This window comes from Podarcis liolepis, assembly GCF_965112155.1.
Source record: "Podarcis liolepis genome assembly, chromosome: 10".
Lineage (NCBI taxonomy): Eukaryota > Metazoa > Chordata > Lepidosauria > Squamata > Lacertidae > Podarcis > Podarcis liolepis.
The window spans coordinates 67,881,113-67,896,205 of record NC_139562.1 but is presented as its reverse complement, the minus strand read 5'-3'; the positions used below and the strand labels follow the sequence as shown (position 1 = coordinate 67,896,205).

Genomic DNA, 15,093 nt, shown 5'->3' with positions numbered 1-15,093 from the left:
CAGCATTGTGAATTCAAAGGCTTCCTTCTTCCACAGGAGGAAGGCTCTTTCAAGCCAGAGGAAAGGAACCTTGGGATTCGACCCTTTGCATTTATCAGTCACCTCCAGTGACTTCAATTAGTGACCTAACAGGTTCTCAGATAAGGGGCAATTCTTAACTCTCACATGCTAATAGGCTTGCAGCGAACACCAGCCACCCTTCTGAAATATCCCTAACATTTTCTAAAAAACCTGAACTACCAACTCCATCCATTCTTCAATGATTATGAGGTCAGTCATTCCCTGGTGTTCCATCTCTTCTCCTGCCACAATTTCAACTCTTTCTTTCTTTTAAAGCTTTAATTTTAAGCAATCGGTATTTCAATTAACCCTTGTTGAAATGAATGGTAAAGTGGAACTATGAATGGTTAGACTAACTGAGAGTTCATTTATCTCCAGCAACACCTTAAAAAGGGGGTTATTCTGTGCACGATGTCAATGAGGTGTACACCATCCTGTATCGCTACTTGTACCACTTCCAAAGTCCTGCTCTTGACGCCTAAAGCATCTTACCTATGAGAAAACAGAATTTTGTCCATTTCTCATGACAATTTTATTACAAATGCCACCAGCTTTTAATTCACGTTGTCCAACGGAAGCCCACAAAACCCCCAGCACACTAGATTCAACAGTGGAAGAAGTTGCAATGTTAGATGCTAACACATTCAAGGTGCAACGCAGAGAAAACAGTGTGCCTACCATTCGCTGAAAATAAAGCGACCGAGCCTAGAGCACATCATTGTGCACCTGAATTCTACAGACCACAACAAAATTTAGACGCCCAACGTCCCCTAGACTGCACCCAATCCAATGAGATGATGCAGTTCAACAGCCGTTATAAAGATTCACTAAAGAGGATTACAGGTTTGAAGTTTTAAAAGCACAGCAGGGCTGCACCAATGATTGCTACCACAGCTAAACACACACTTAACGAGGTGGTGGAACTTTTTCATAAGAAAACACTTTTCAGACTGAAAGATATGAAATTTCACCTCAATAATGTGTAATTTGGGGAAAACGGCAAATAACCCGACAGTGTTGAAAATAAAATATGTAGGAGGGCATTGGCAGTGTTGCCATCCTATCTGCAGTCAAAATATGTAAATCTAATGCACTTAAAACCACTTCATTCCCCCCCCCCAATTTGTTTCCTTCTTTTTGGTCCTCTGAGAACCATCAAGATGACTTACAACAGTGTTGTCCAAATTTTTTCAAAGAGGGCCAGATTTGATGAAGTGGAGGGCCGTGTGGGCTGTTGGGATTGAAGTTGAAGTTGTTGAGCTTTTTAAGGGTTGAAGTTGTTGAGCTTTTTGGGGGGATTGAAGTTGAGGTTTTTTTAGGATTTTACCCCAGGAAAATCTGCCACAGAGCCCCCGAAACGGACTTTGGACATGCCGGGCTTACATGCCTTTTCTTCCCTTTCTGTGTTCAAACACAGTACTTATGAGCCGGGTGTCCTTCACATCCAGCCAACATGGGGGAGTCCCTGGGTGCCCATGATAGGTGGGCACAGATGGTGTTGCCATGGGTGCTGGGAACATGGCTGCTGTTGCTCCATTCTGTGCCTTTTGGAGCAGTTTGTTTTCACCCTCCAGTTCTGGGCTGGAAAAACAAAGGCTATGGTGGACATCATGCTGACTGACATAGGGGTGGCATCTTTCTCCCTGTACTGGGGAACAAGGATTGCTCTGTCGATTAAGCTCAAACGCAAATTCATCTTATCTTCTCAAATGATTTTATTACCCCAAACAAACTAGTTTACCAGTGGGACTCCCCATCCCCTTCAACTTGGCCTCTCTTCAGCAGCATAAATCCCAATTCAGATTCCTAGGGAGAAAAATGGGAATCTAGGCTCCATGCCACTCTTGAAATTTTCAATATCCCTCGCCCAGCACTAAAAGCTCACTAACAGAAGAACAAATTCACTGCCACCATTCAGTTCTGTAATTTGGTTAAAGCAAGCTCATAAAAAGGAGGTAAAAAAAGAAATAGTGGGTCTTCAAAGTAACTCTTTATAAAGGTAAGATACTTAATTAGTTTTTCCCTCCTGCTTTGGAGCGCAATCACAGATGATGTATGTTATGTAGTGTAGTTTCACCCTGGGCCAACAGGGGGATACTGTATATAGTTTTCACTCAGGTCTGTAGATAGTTTTCACTCAGGTCCGCGCCAGTTATTTTAGGCGGGAACTCTGGGCTGTTGTGGTTACAATGTTGACAGCCGGCTGCCTATAAATACAGGCCGGCTGAGCTGTTCGCAGTCAGTTCTATTCCAGCTTACCATAATAAAGAGCTACTTGAAGAAATCGCTGTGCCGGCTGCTATGTCAACCCACGACTTAACAGTGTATAAAACTACTGGCAATATTTCCTCTCCCCTTGGAAAAAACACCCCCATAATTGCACAACTATAGATCAAATACATTCATTTTGTTTCCTGATTTGTTTGTTTGTTTGTTTGCAAGAGTGCATGTTTTAATGTTCTCTCATAGCAGACTCAGAATAGATGTTTAGATTTCCAAATCATTTATTGGCATTTTAAATGAGGATATTTGAACAACATCACAATAATTGTTTTTGATAAAATGATGATTGTCCCAAATGAAACTAGAAATGATTTGTGGTTTGAAGTTATACATATGTCCTCTGTGTGTTCTCTTATGTAAATATGTAGATATATTTATCTGTATAAACACACACACTTCCAAGGAGAAGATAATTTAAAGACCTAACCTGCCAGTATGGATTTTACACAATAGAGTTGAATCACACTACTCAAATCACAGAAAAAGTATTCAGGACTAACAAGAATTCAAAGACTAGAACCATGCAATCCTATCATTACCCCTTTGAATAAGGTCAAGATGTTCCAAGTGAATTATACCAATTTAGCTGTATGACTCTTTCACAGGAATCACACTCTTACGTCCCCACAATGGAACACACGCCTAGAATGGAACAACAACTTCCAAGTAAATAACTCAGAAATCACTAAAAATGTGGCACGCTGGCCCTGCAAGTTCATTAATCTTAGAAGGGATCCCGATTTCATTTAGTGGGGGTAAATGTAAAGTCGGGGGCATGTGCTTTCAGTGGGCAGGTTTAATGAGGAAAGATTAAAAGATTTGCAGTTTGACACCTGCAAAAATTCTGTGGTTATAAGTAGTAGCAAGGCATCATTTGGCTTTCGGACAAATACATCCCCTTTGGGTGAAAGCAAACATGGGACGCACAGACAAATTATTTGCGGAGGAGATAGCACTAAAGCAGATAACAAAAGAAATCCGGCAAGTCATTAAGAGAGTCTCTTGGCAAAGCTTTAAAACTTCTTTAGCAATTGTGCCAAGATTTGTGAACTGTTTTCACATAAACTCTCTCTCTCTCTCTCTCTCTCTCTCTCTCTCTCTCTCTCTCTCTGTGTGTGTGTGTGTGTGTGTTTGGAGGGTGGGGAGAGAGAATCAAGCAAAAGCAGCAAAATTCAGCTGTTTGGAAAAGTCCTGGAATGGGAGATATTCCCAAACAATTCCCCTATGGGTCAGAAAGGAAAACCCAATTTTGCCAATGAGCTCTGCAAGGTGCAGCCAATCATGACTCTCCAACAAGTGCACTTTTGCAATACATGTATTTGCCATATTCACAAGTTTATATATATATTTTTAAGTGAGTGCCTAAAAAATAATGTAATGTATAAAGGGATGTATAAATGAAGTAGGGAAATGCTCCCACCACTTCAAAAAGCTGCCTATCTTTGACAAGCTGAGCTTTTTGCAGGCTGAGCATTTTCTATGCAACACAAAATTATTTATTTTATTTATTTATTTCATAAAATTTATGCTCCACTCGGTTGTTAAAAAAAAAAACCACCTCAAAGCAGTTTACAAAAAGATAAACCATCAAGAAAAATTCACAAACACACTTTAAAACAAAGTTAAAATACTAAAACAGATAAAAAATTACCTGAAAAGCACCTGATCCATCAATGGGAGAGGGGGAAGGCAGAAGGCAAGGAATCCAACTAGCTTACTGACATCCCCTTAAATTGCCCACAATTATGAGAAGCAAAAGATGGATTCAGGGGCCTGGTAACCTCATAAAGGTTTCAGGCTTTGAGGTGGAAGGGACTGCAAAAGCACCAGCCTGGTTGCACCTGAGAAAGCCCTTGTTCCAAGCACAGTTACTCAGAAGTAACTACATACTGAAAACCAGTGGGTCTTCGAAGTCAGCACACTTCAGATCACGCTGAAAGTTGTGCTGTATCTTATTTAGGAAGACAGTAATATATATGCCATAGAACAGTGCATAGGTACAGCATGCTTTTCGCAAGCATACTAAGTCCCAAAAGACACAACCTACAGCACAATATTTTGCATTTGCACACTGTTCTCTGGTCCTTTTCCTTTGCAACTATTCATGATGAAGTCCACCATGTAGAAGCCTCAAGTGACAACAGATCCACAGGCCCATCGCGAGGGGTGAAAACCATTTGTTTATCACTAAATTGCTGAATTTCTTGGACGTGTCTGTTCACAGACTGTAAAGCCATGGTGCTGCACATAATTAAAGCGCTAGGCCTCTCATGCAACAGTCAATTTGTTATACTGAGCCCATTTTAAGATAATATTCACAGACAATTGCTTTTTCACCAGAATGCATTCAGAGTGAAGTGTGGCGTGCTTAATGAGGATGGCCAACCATGATCTCAAGAATGTGTGAGAAATACATGGACAGATTAGTTGAAAAGGGCTGAACAGAGATGCTGCGTTTGGCAGAGAACGCGGTTATTTTTACTATCTCACATTGTGGTACAGAGTTAAGATTACCTGGCTCAGGAATCTTGCTATCTTCTCACCACTGAAAGGAAACAAGAAGTTCATGTCCTTTACTTAGTATTTTAAAGCAATGATGCACATTTGTGGTTAATGCCAAGAGGCACAATCCACCAGACATTTCTCCAACAGAATCCCAACAGGAAATGAATGGATCACACTGTCTTAATAGACGCTCTAATATTCACAACAGCACAATGTAAAATTGCTATAGATCCAGGGATGAACCTGAGAATGTAGCAATTAAACAGGCCAAATTGGAAAGGTGTGTTACATTTTAAAATCCACAACATAGGCAGACATGCAGCTAAGATTTCCAATTTTACTGCACTACAGTAGCATTCTTAGAAAATACACACTGTATTTTACCAACTTAACAGTTATAGAAATAAGACATTATCAAAAGAAGAAAACAGATTTATTCTCCAATAAAGATATAGTTGTAACAATAAATCCTGTCTTGAATGATAAGACTAACTTAAACCATAACCCTACTACATATTGTGGGCCATAGCTGACCCCAAAAGTATGTGTCCCCCCCAAAAAAAAACCTCCTGCCCCCTCCCATGGGAAAACCCCCTTTGCTATTTCACACTTTCTAAACTCTCCTACAATAAAGAGGCTGAAATGGAAACACCTCAGAATAAACCCCACAATCTCTGAAATTTGGTTCTGTTCTTACACTGAGGATTTCGCTGACTGTTAGCCTCCAAATAAAGTGAATAGGGGGTAATCAAATACTTTATCTCAATGACATGGGGGGAAGGGGTTTGATGACTCCCACACAGTGGAATTATTTCATTTAACAACACGGTAAGAATCTATGCTGATGAAAAGTTAAAACAAGGTATGAAAGATTCAGTTTTTTTGTTTTATTTTTCAAAATTCATACTTTTTAGTTGAAGGCAAACTGAATTGCTACCAATGAGGCCCATAACAGACTCCAGAGACCATCCTTCTGCCCTTCAAATAATAAAGTTTCATTTAACATTGCACACCACTTTTATTTGCCTAAATTTTACATTGTTATGACTTAACTCTTTGATTCCAATATTGTATTAGTAAAAGACTCCTTATAAGTATAGGAGGGTTTTATAAAAAGCATAAACACTGCTGCAGAAGAAAAACAGCATTAGCTGAAGAAGGTATTCTCTTTTACCTTATTTGCAATATCATGTGACCAAAGGCAACTTAACATGTGCTCTGTTCTTAAAGGGGTGGGGGAACTATATGTCTGTCTGTCTATCTGAAATACCGTATTTTTCACCCCATAGGACGCACCGCCCCATAGGATGCACCTATTTTTTGGGGGGGAGGGGGAAATAAAGGGGGGGAATTATTTCCCCCCCAGGCACGGGGCAGGCATGGGGGAAGCCCGAGCTTCCCCCGACCCCAGCCCCCAGAACAGCCTGCTATCCGCAAGCCTAGGGAGCTGTGCCGGTCTCCCCAGGCTTGCGGAGAGCTGCGCGAAGCCCGGGCGCGGCTCCCTAGGCTTGCGGATAGCTTCGCGCCGGGCTCTGGAGTGTTGCGCAGAGCTGCGGGAAGCCTGGAGAGCGAGAGGGGTCGGTGCGCACCGACCCCTCTCGCTCTCCAAGCTTCAGCGAAAGCCTGCATTCGCCCCATAGGACGCACACACATTTCCCCTTCATTTTGGGAGGGGGGAAAGTGCGTCCTATAGGGCGAAAAATACGGTACCTATGTTCACCAGAATGTGAAAAGATGATCTTTCAGTGCATGGAAGAGGGAACAAGCTTGCTTTCTCTGGAGGGTAGGACTCGAGGCAATGGCTTCAAGCTACAAGAAAGAAGATTCCGACTAAACAGTCGGAAAAACTTTCTGACAGTAAGAGCTGTTTGGCAGTGGAACAGACTCCCACAAGAGGCGGTGGACTCTCCTTCCTTGGAGGTTTCTAAGCAGAAGTTGGATGGCCACCTGTCATGGATGCTTTAGCTGAGATCCCTGCATTGAAGGAGTTTGGACAAAATGACCCTTGGGTGCTGTGATGGCCTGGGACTCGGACTCGGAACCGGAGGAGTCTTGGTCCGCACCGGATCCTCTGCCTCAGGCGGCATCTGAACTGAGTCTCGGGCCTGATCCTGAAGAGTCCCAGTCTGCACAGGTTCTCCTTCAACAAACACCAGCTGGGCCAGGTCAGGGGCCTGAGCCTGCCCTGGCTCCAGATGTGGGGATTACCTCGTTGCCTTCAGCTGGGTAATCACTTACAGCTGTTCCACTACCAGTTGGGTCAGGGGAGGCTGAGGCGGCCTCTGGGTCTAGTAACCCACCGACATCTCCCGAGATGCAGAGACTCAGGTCTGAGAGCAGGAGAGCCCTGAGTACTCGCAGGAGGAGTGCTCGCCTTCGGGCAAAAAAGGGAGGTGAGTCACTGGGAGATCAGGACCGGCCCTTACCCCGACAGAGATAAAAGGCTGCTGGACCCTGCCCCAGGTTGCGGGAGCAACATTGCTTCTACCTGCCTGTAACCCTGCGCCTGACCTAGCCTGGTTTCCTGCCTTGGCCCTGTTGGACTGACTCTTCGTGGAATCCTTGGATTCAGGACTGGACCTGGACCACGTTGCTCAGGTTAACCCCCGGGCCCAGCACAGGTGCCTTCCAACTCTAAGATCCTATGAATGTGTACTACACAACCAATAATCCTCTTTTGTAATGTTTACAAAGGTGAACCAACTCAAATGCTTTTGCCCCATCCACTGTGAGCTGGCAGTGAAATGCATTCTGCAGTGCACAGCTTCTTTTACGCAAATGGCTTGAGGAAGGCTTTCCCAACATGAACAATTCACTCGGGGGAGGGAGCTACAGAGTAAATTGAAATACAATCGTACCTTGGGTTACAAACACCTTGGGTTACAACACTTCGGGTTACAGATTCTGCTAAACCGGAAGTAGTACCTTGGGTTAAGAACTTTACCTCAGGATGAGAATAGAAATTGTGCGGCAGCGGCAGGGGGAGGCCCCATTAGCTAAAGTGGTACCTCAGGTTAAGAACAGACCTCCAAAACGAATTAAGTTCGTAACTAGAGGTACCACTGTAACGGTTGTTGTAGCTTCCCCAACCCCCAGCTTTAAGAGAGACATTACAGCATACAGTCATACCTCATGTTAAGTCTGCTTCATGTTATGTTCTTTCAGGATACGTCCCACAGCAACCCGGAAGTACCAGAAAGGGTTACTTCTGGGTTTCGCCGCTTGTGCATGCACAGACGCGCAAAATGACGTCACGCGCATGCGCAGAAGTGGCGAATCCCAACCCACGCGTGCACAGACGCACCGCTGCGGGTTGCATTCTGTTCATGTTGCGAATGGGCCTCTGGAATGGATCCTGTTCACAACCAGAGGTACCACTGTACTAGAAAGATTGAGGGCACAAGGAGAAGGGGACGACAGAGGACGAGATGGTTGGACAGTGTTCTCGAAGCTACCAGCATGAGTTTGACCAAGCTGTGGGAGGCAGTGGAAGACAGGAGTGCCCGGCGTGCTCTGGTCCATGGGGTCACGAAGAGTCGGACACGACTAAACAACAGAGAAGCACAAACTTTCTCTTATCTGCCCCCCAGTCACCAAAAGAACCCTTCTTCAAAACAAAAACAAACAATCCATGATGGATATCCACAGCCTTGCAGACCTAGAAAGAATCCTTGCTCACGCCATTTAATACCATAAGCTGATTGTAGTTACCCTCTTAGATCCATATGAACTCTGATACAGGTATCACATGCCAAGGAGATTCACTTCTCTCTGCTAGGGAGTAATGAGAGGGAAGAAATGCCAGCGGCAGTGGGGAGAACACCTTCAAGTTTTTGAACCTTCTTATTCTCCTGCTCCAGCTTCCTGGCATTTATAGCAAAATATCCAGCAAACCTTGAAGAGGGGCTTTTTGGAAAACTCTCTTTTATTCAGAGCACACTGAAGCCAGGTGACCACCCTCAAAGTTAACAAGTTTCTCATCCTGTACATAAACTACTGGTGCACAACAGCAGAAACCTTTCTGCCCAGAAATGGTGCTATTGAAAGAACCATTAGCTGCCTTCGGTGAGCAATTAGAGACAACTGTAACAAACAAACAAAAACCTTTAATAAAAATTATTTTAAAAAGATTGCTTAAGTAGCCTCAAATAATTAAAAGAGAGCTGGAAAAGAGGCGGACCTATCAAGGTTTAGCAATTAAGGTGTCAGGACGATTAACTGTCTATTTTTTATTTTTATTTTTTTGGCGCATCACTAAAAAGTCTTAGATTCCCACCAAGACAGTAACCTCGTGCGTGGACTGTAACAACTTCAGGCTGCAATTGGGCTCACATAACTGAATGCTTCCCCATTCCAAAGAAGACAATACCGTATTTTTCGCCCTATAGGACGCACTTTTCCCCCTCCAAAAATGAAGGGGAAATCTGGGTGCGTCCTATGGGGCGAATGCAGGCTTTTGCTGAAGCTTGGAGAGCGAGAGGGGTCGGTGCACACCGACCCCTCTCGCTCTCCAGGCTTCAGGAAGACATCCGCAGCCTAGGCAGCCCTGTGGGAGGTCCTGCAGGGATGTCTAGGCTGCGGATAGCAGCCTACCGCCCAGCGCGAGGGGCGCCCTGAAGCAGAGCGCCCCCTGCACCCGGCAGACATCCGCAGCGTGGGGAGCCTTGCAGGAGTTCCCCGCAAGGCTCCCCACGCTGCAGATAGCAGCCTGCTGCCCAGCGCGAGGGGCGCCCTGAAGCAGAGCGCCCCCCGCGCCAGGCAGACATCCGCAGCGTGGGGAGCCCTGCAGGAGTTCCCCACAGGGCTCCCCACGCTGCGGATAGCAGCCTGCTGCCCGGTGGGCGGGGCGCCCTGATGCAGAGCGCCCCTCGTGCCGGGCAGACATCGGCCAACCCCACAAGCTCGGGGGACAGCAGGGAGGCGCAGCGCCGCCATACCGCTGTTCCTCGACCTGGTTCGGTTTCCCCGACCTGCTTTTGGAGGGGAAATAAAGGGAAAATTTTTTTCCTTTATTTCCCCCCCAAAAAACTAGGTGCGTCCTATGGGACGGAGCGTCCTATGGGACGAAAAATACGGTAAATAAGAATCTCTGCTGTTGGAAAACTAGAACGTCAGGGGAAAACATTCTGCTTAACTTACTGGTTCCTTATGTGTAAACTTTTTTTTTCATACCAACAAATGAGCCTTCACTCACTGTCTAAAGTGGTTCTCATAAGACCCAAATTTGCTACCCCAGCAAGAACTTGGTCAAAGGATATGTAAGCATTGAAAACATTAGCAAAACTATTTATTCAGGAGCAAAAAGGACTACATAACTTTATGCTATAATATACTGTGATTTTCTATAATACTCAAAGATAGTCAGCACCATAACATCATGAGCAAGCAAATTTTCAAAATGGATTAACATCACATGGTGATTGTTGAAGAAAGAGGTTTGGAAGAGATATTTCTTACTCTCTTGTAGCAGCGTTAAACACAACAGCAATTGCTTTGAGCACATATAATTTGGTTAGATTTTGTATCTGCCCCATCCACAAAAATCCACTTTAAGCAAATATTCCCCGTGAAAATACTTAGGGTAGAATAAATCACAGACACTTGGTCGTAGATAAAGATGGGGGGAAAGGTTCCAAACAACTTAAAAATAAAAGTACAAAGTTTTCTTACAAAAAGGACAATGCAATCTTTGAATGAGCAAATATGCAGGCTGTGAAATCTCCTTTTATTTTATTTTATTTTATTTATTTTTTATCTTTTATTGCCATTGCCGACTATATTTCAAGTCGTCATGGCGGGGTATTGGGGAAAGTTTTCAATTAGCAATAATCGTGCCTCGGATTAACCTCATTGGCTACGATACTGCCACTGCGCAAAGCTGTGAAATCTCCTTTTAGAGAGATTCAGTTTACTTGCAGGAAGCCATGCCCACATGTTCCAGATAGCAAAAAGAGAAAGAGAATGAGAAGCGGGGAGCAGAGGCTGCTGAGAGCCACCCACTTGCAGCCTGAGCTCAGATTAACCCAGGCATAGGCAAACTTCGCCCTCCAGGTGTTTTGGAACTACAACTCCCATCATCCCTAGCTAACAGGACCAGTGGTAAGGGATAGTGGGAGTTGTAGTCCCAAAACATCTGGAGGGCTGAGTTTGCCTATGCCTGGATTAACCCTTTCATACACACATGTGTGAATTAATAACTGTATATTGCAACAGTAAAGACAAGTGATTCCTGCATTTCCACTTCAGTAATTCCTCATGACTGTCCAGAAGTTCCTCTTTTTAAATCATGATTCTGTGTCAGTACAGTGGTACCTCAGGTTAAGTACTTAATCCGTTCCAGAGGTCCGTTCTTAACCTGAAACTGTTCTTAGCCTGAAGCACCACTTTAGCTAATGGGGCCTTCCGCTGTCGCTGCGCCGCTCCCGTAAGATTCTGTTCTCATCCTGAAGCAAAGTTCTTAACTCGAGGTAATATTTCTGGGTTAGCAGAGTCTGTAACCTGAAGCGTATGTAACCTGAAGCATATGTAACCCAAGGTACCACTGTATTAGGAATCAGCAGCTTACTCTCAACACCTGGTTTTGTATGCTACTTTTTGTGGTCAAACCTGTGGTTGTTTGAAAAGCAGATGTTCTCTCAGTTATGAATTCTCCGTACAATAGAAAGTATGAACACCCTCCCCGATCACACATGCAAACCAGAGTACATCACAGATGACACACACACCCACACCCCAGTTCTCAGAAGCTTTTTCACCAATTTCACTGTTATTAGGACTTTTTTTTTAAAAAAAGTGGTGCTGCTCATCTATGATGCAATTCACGATTTAACATAATTTCTGAGGAGTTTTGTTTTTATACAGCAGTTGAGGAAAAGACGAAGCTGCAAAGCCAGGTCACTGGTCTGTATAGCTCAGCACTGTCTACCCCAGCGTCTCTCAACCTCGGGTGCCCAGATGTTGTTGGAATACAACTCCCACCATGATGGAAATTGTAGTCCAACATCTGGACCACAGATGCTGAGAAAGGCTGGGCTACACTTAATGGCAATGTGATGGCAGTAACTCCCTCTCTCTCTCTCTCTCTCTCTCTCTCTCTCTCTCTCGCATGAGTTAGCATGCCCAGGTAAGGAAAGATGGGTTTTTTTGCACAATCTCCAGAACCACCTTAAGCCATCCAAGCCTTGCCCTGGACTCCTGCTGTGCAAACACTTTTGCCGGTAGACTAGGAGCACCTTCCCAAAGCATGCCTGATGTTGACAAGGCAGCGTAAAGGGCTCTTGCGATGCCGGCACAGCCCTAGCTCTGCATTCCCAGAGACTCTGGAATTCCTGGCAAACAGGAACTCCAGCACCTGAAGAGGCGGGTGCCTGGTCACTTCCACTTCCAGGGTACAGCTTTTTGCACTCCCAAATCTCCGGATATTTTGACCTTTTTAAAACATTCCCCCTGGATGCTATTTTTGTTGTTTGAATCCTGGACGTGTCCAGAAAAATCTGGACATATGGCAACCCTAAAGCAGGGATACGCCCAGGGTTCGAACCTGGAACCTTCTGCATGTAGAACAGATGCTGTACCAAGATATGGCGCTTCTGAAGTTTAGGAAACTAACAGACAAGTAAGCCAATGTAAATGTACAGCGCCCACACTAAATAACAAGTTCTTGTGGTGCAGGCATGGCCTCTGGAGCAGTCCAAAGGAGAATATAAATTAAGTGATTGAGAAAATGGAGGAGTAAACAACACATCGCAGGGCTCAGGAAATAACATGTTGCAACAATGTTGCAACCACTCCAGCAAATAAATCTTGTTTCCGATGGAAGAAAGTAACGTTTCTTTACATCGTCCCCTTTTTGATCCAGTTCACCTCTGATTCAATTGGAAACGACTGATTCCTGTAAATACATTTACTTTAAAATCATGCTTTATCCTTCTCCTCATCAGAAAAGGTTCCCGGAGTGGCTTACAAAGAAAGAAAGAAAGAAAGAAAGAAAGAAAGAAAGAAAGAAAGAAAGAAGTCCCTATCCTCAGGCTTACAGTCTAAAAAGACATGGCAAAAGAAAATGGATCATAAGAGTTGGGAGAGACCCTGAGGTTCATCTAGTCCAGGTATGGCCAAACTCGGCCCTCCAGCTGTTTTGGGACTACAACTCCCATCATCCCTAGCTAACAGGACCAGTGGTCAGGGATGATGGGAACTGTAGTCCTGAAACAGCTGGAGGGCCGAGTTTGGCTATCACTGATCTAGTCCAACCCCCTGCAATGCAGCAATATACAGCTGTCCCTTATAGGGATTGAACCTGCAACCTTGGCGTTATCAGCACCATGCTTTAACCAACTGAGCTAGGAAATAAGCGAACTCAGGTTCCAGTTCTTAATTGCAAGTTGTTCCAATTACCAGCCGGGATGGAAAGATTCAAGGAGAGGAGGAACCAAAAGATGCTGGCCTGCCAGCTGTTCTGACGGAGTGGCCCTGCATCCCATCTCCCTCCTCTGCTGCAGACTGATGTAACGTTACATCCATGTCCAATTATCGTTGGCCAGTATTCAGTTTCGATCTTTGTTTTTATAGACAATTACGTCAGCTCCCTAAGATAAATGCCATATCTTTTGAGAATCCATAAGCAGGGTGGGCCAAGCAACCACTTAGCCTGCCACCAACCTGCGATCATCATCGGAGACCCTTCTTCGCGTGCCTCCCCTACGAGAGGTCTGAAGGGTGGCAACATGAAAATGGGCCTTTCCTGCAGTGGCTCCCAAGGAGGCTCACCTGGCACCTTCATTACATCTCTTTAGGCGCCAGGCGAAAACATTTTTCTAAAACCAGGTCTTTGGGTTATTAACATTCTACGGCTTTTTAAATGTGCTTGTCGGAGGGGGTGGTTATTGGTTGGTTTTTGTTTTATTGTGTATTTTGTGTTCTCATTTTGTGTTTTTATGCTGCGAACCACTCTGTGTTCTTTGGATGAAGGACACTATACAAATGTAATTAACAACAATACAGTCACACCTCGGGTTACAGACACTTCAGGTTTGCGTTTTTTGGGGTTATGGACGCGCCAAAACCCGGAAGTACCACAACAGGTTACTTCCAGGTTTCGGCGGTCGCACATGCGCAAAGCGCCAAATCGCAACCCGCGCATGCGCAGACGTGGCACTGTGGGTTGCGACCGTGCCTCCCGCACGTATCAGGTTCGCAACCCGAGCATCCACTGTACTAGCAACCTGATGTACACGGGTGTAGCACACCAAGAATACCAGACTGCAAGTAAGTAGCTTCGTGTTCTCTTCTACACAGTAGTCAGAGAGAGAGAAAGAGAGAGAGAAACATAGACACTAGGAGTCCTGTTATGTCCTATAAAATAGCTGCTGTAGTTGCTGTATTAGCATTAACCTGTCTCCACAGCACCTTGTAGAAAGTGTGATCACAAATGCAGAAATGAATAGAATTAAATGACTAGAATTAAAAATTCATTGCTTTCCTAAAAGAAAGCAGAGGGGGAATTAAATAATTTTCAGACTATATCATAACAAAAAATAGAGAAGTAGGCTATCTAAGCTTGGCGGTTCCTACTTCCCCACCAAGACCACGAACCATTTGAAAACGGCTTGCTGGACCGCTTTATGATTTTTCTGCCTGTCCTAGCAATTACACCTTGAATTCTGTGGAATTACAATGCGTATAAGATGTGCTGTCTACTATCTGCAGCCACAAACCAACCCGCATGTCACAGATCACCTGAATGAAACTCGACCAAAGACCACAGTTTGGGAGCCCCTGATCTAGCTGATTACTGTACAGTGTTCTGTCTGGAAGCTGCAGCTACAGCAGAATTCACCTGTGCATTTAACACTGGGAACTGGCTGCAGGCAGTCAGATTTAGGGGAACGTGGGTTAAACCACAGAGCCTAGGACGTGCCAGTCAGAAGGTCGGCGGTTCAAATCCCCGCGGCGGGGTGAGCTCCCGTTGCTCAGTCCCTGCTCCTGCCAACCTAGCTGTTCGAAAGCACGTCAAAGTGCAAGTAGATAAATAGGTACTGCTCTGGCGGGAAGGTAAACGGTGTTTCCGTGCGCTGCTTTGGCTTGCCTGAAGCGGCTTAGTCATGCTGGCCACATGATCCGGAAGCTGTACACCGGCTCCCTTGGCCAATAAAGCGAGATGAGCGCCGCAACCCCAGAGTCGGCCATGACTGGACCTAATGGTCAGGGGTCCCTTTACCTTTACACTGTTTAGTCGCATTGGGTGCA

The 15,093-nt window shown here is 44.8% G+C and overlaps 1 protein-coding gene across 7 annotated transcripts in view; it reads right to left on the bottom strand.

Moving 5' to 3' along the window:
- Positions 1–15,093, bottom strand: part of ATXN7L1 (ataxin 7 like 1) — a 70,398-nt gene that overhangs the window by 40,439 nt on the left and 14,866 nt on the right. The window contains exon 1 of one of the 7 annotated variants that reach the window (XM_083463945.1): positions 4,858–4,878. The exons of the other annotated variants lie outside the window; for them this stretch is intronic. The gene's annotated coding sequence lies outside the window, so the exon portion shown is untranslated. Of the gene's footprint in view, positions 1–4,857; positions 4,879–15,093 lie in introns of those variants that run through there. 7 annotated transcript variants of the gene reach the window in all.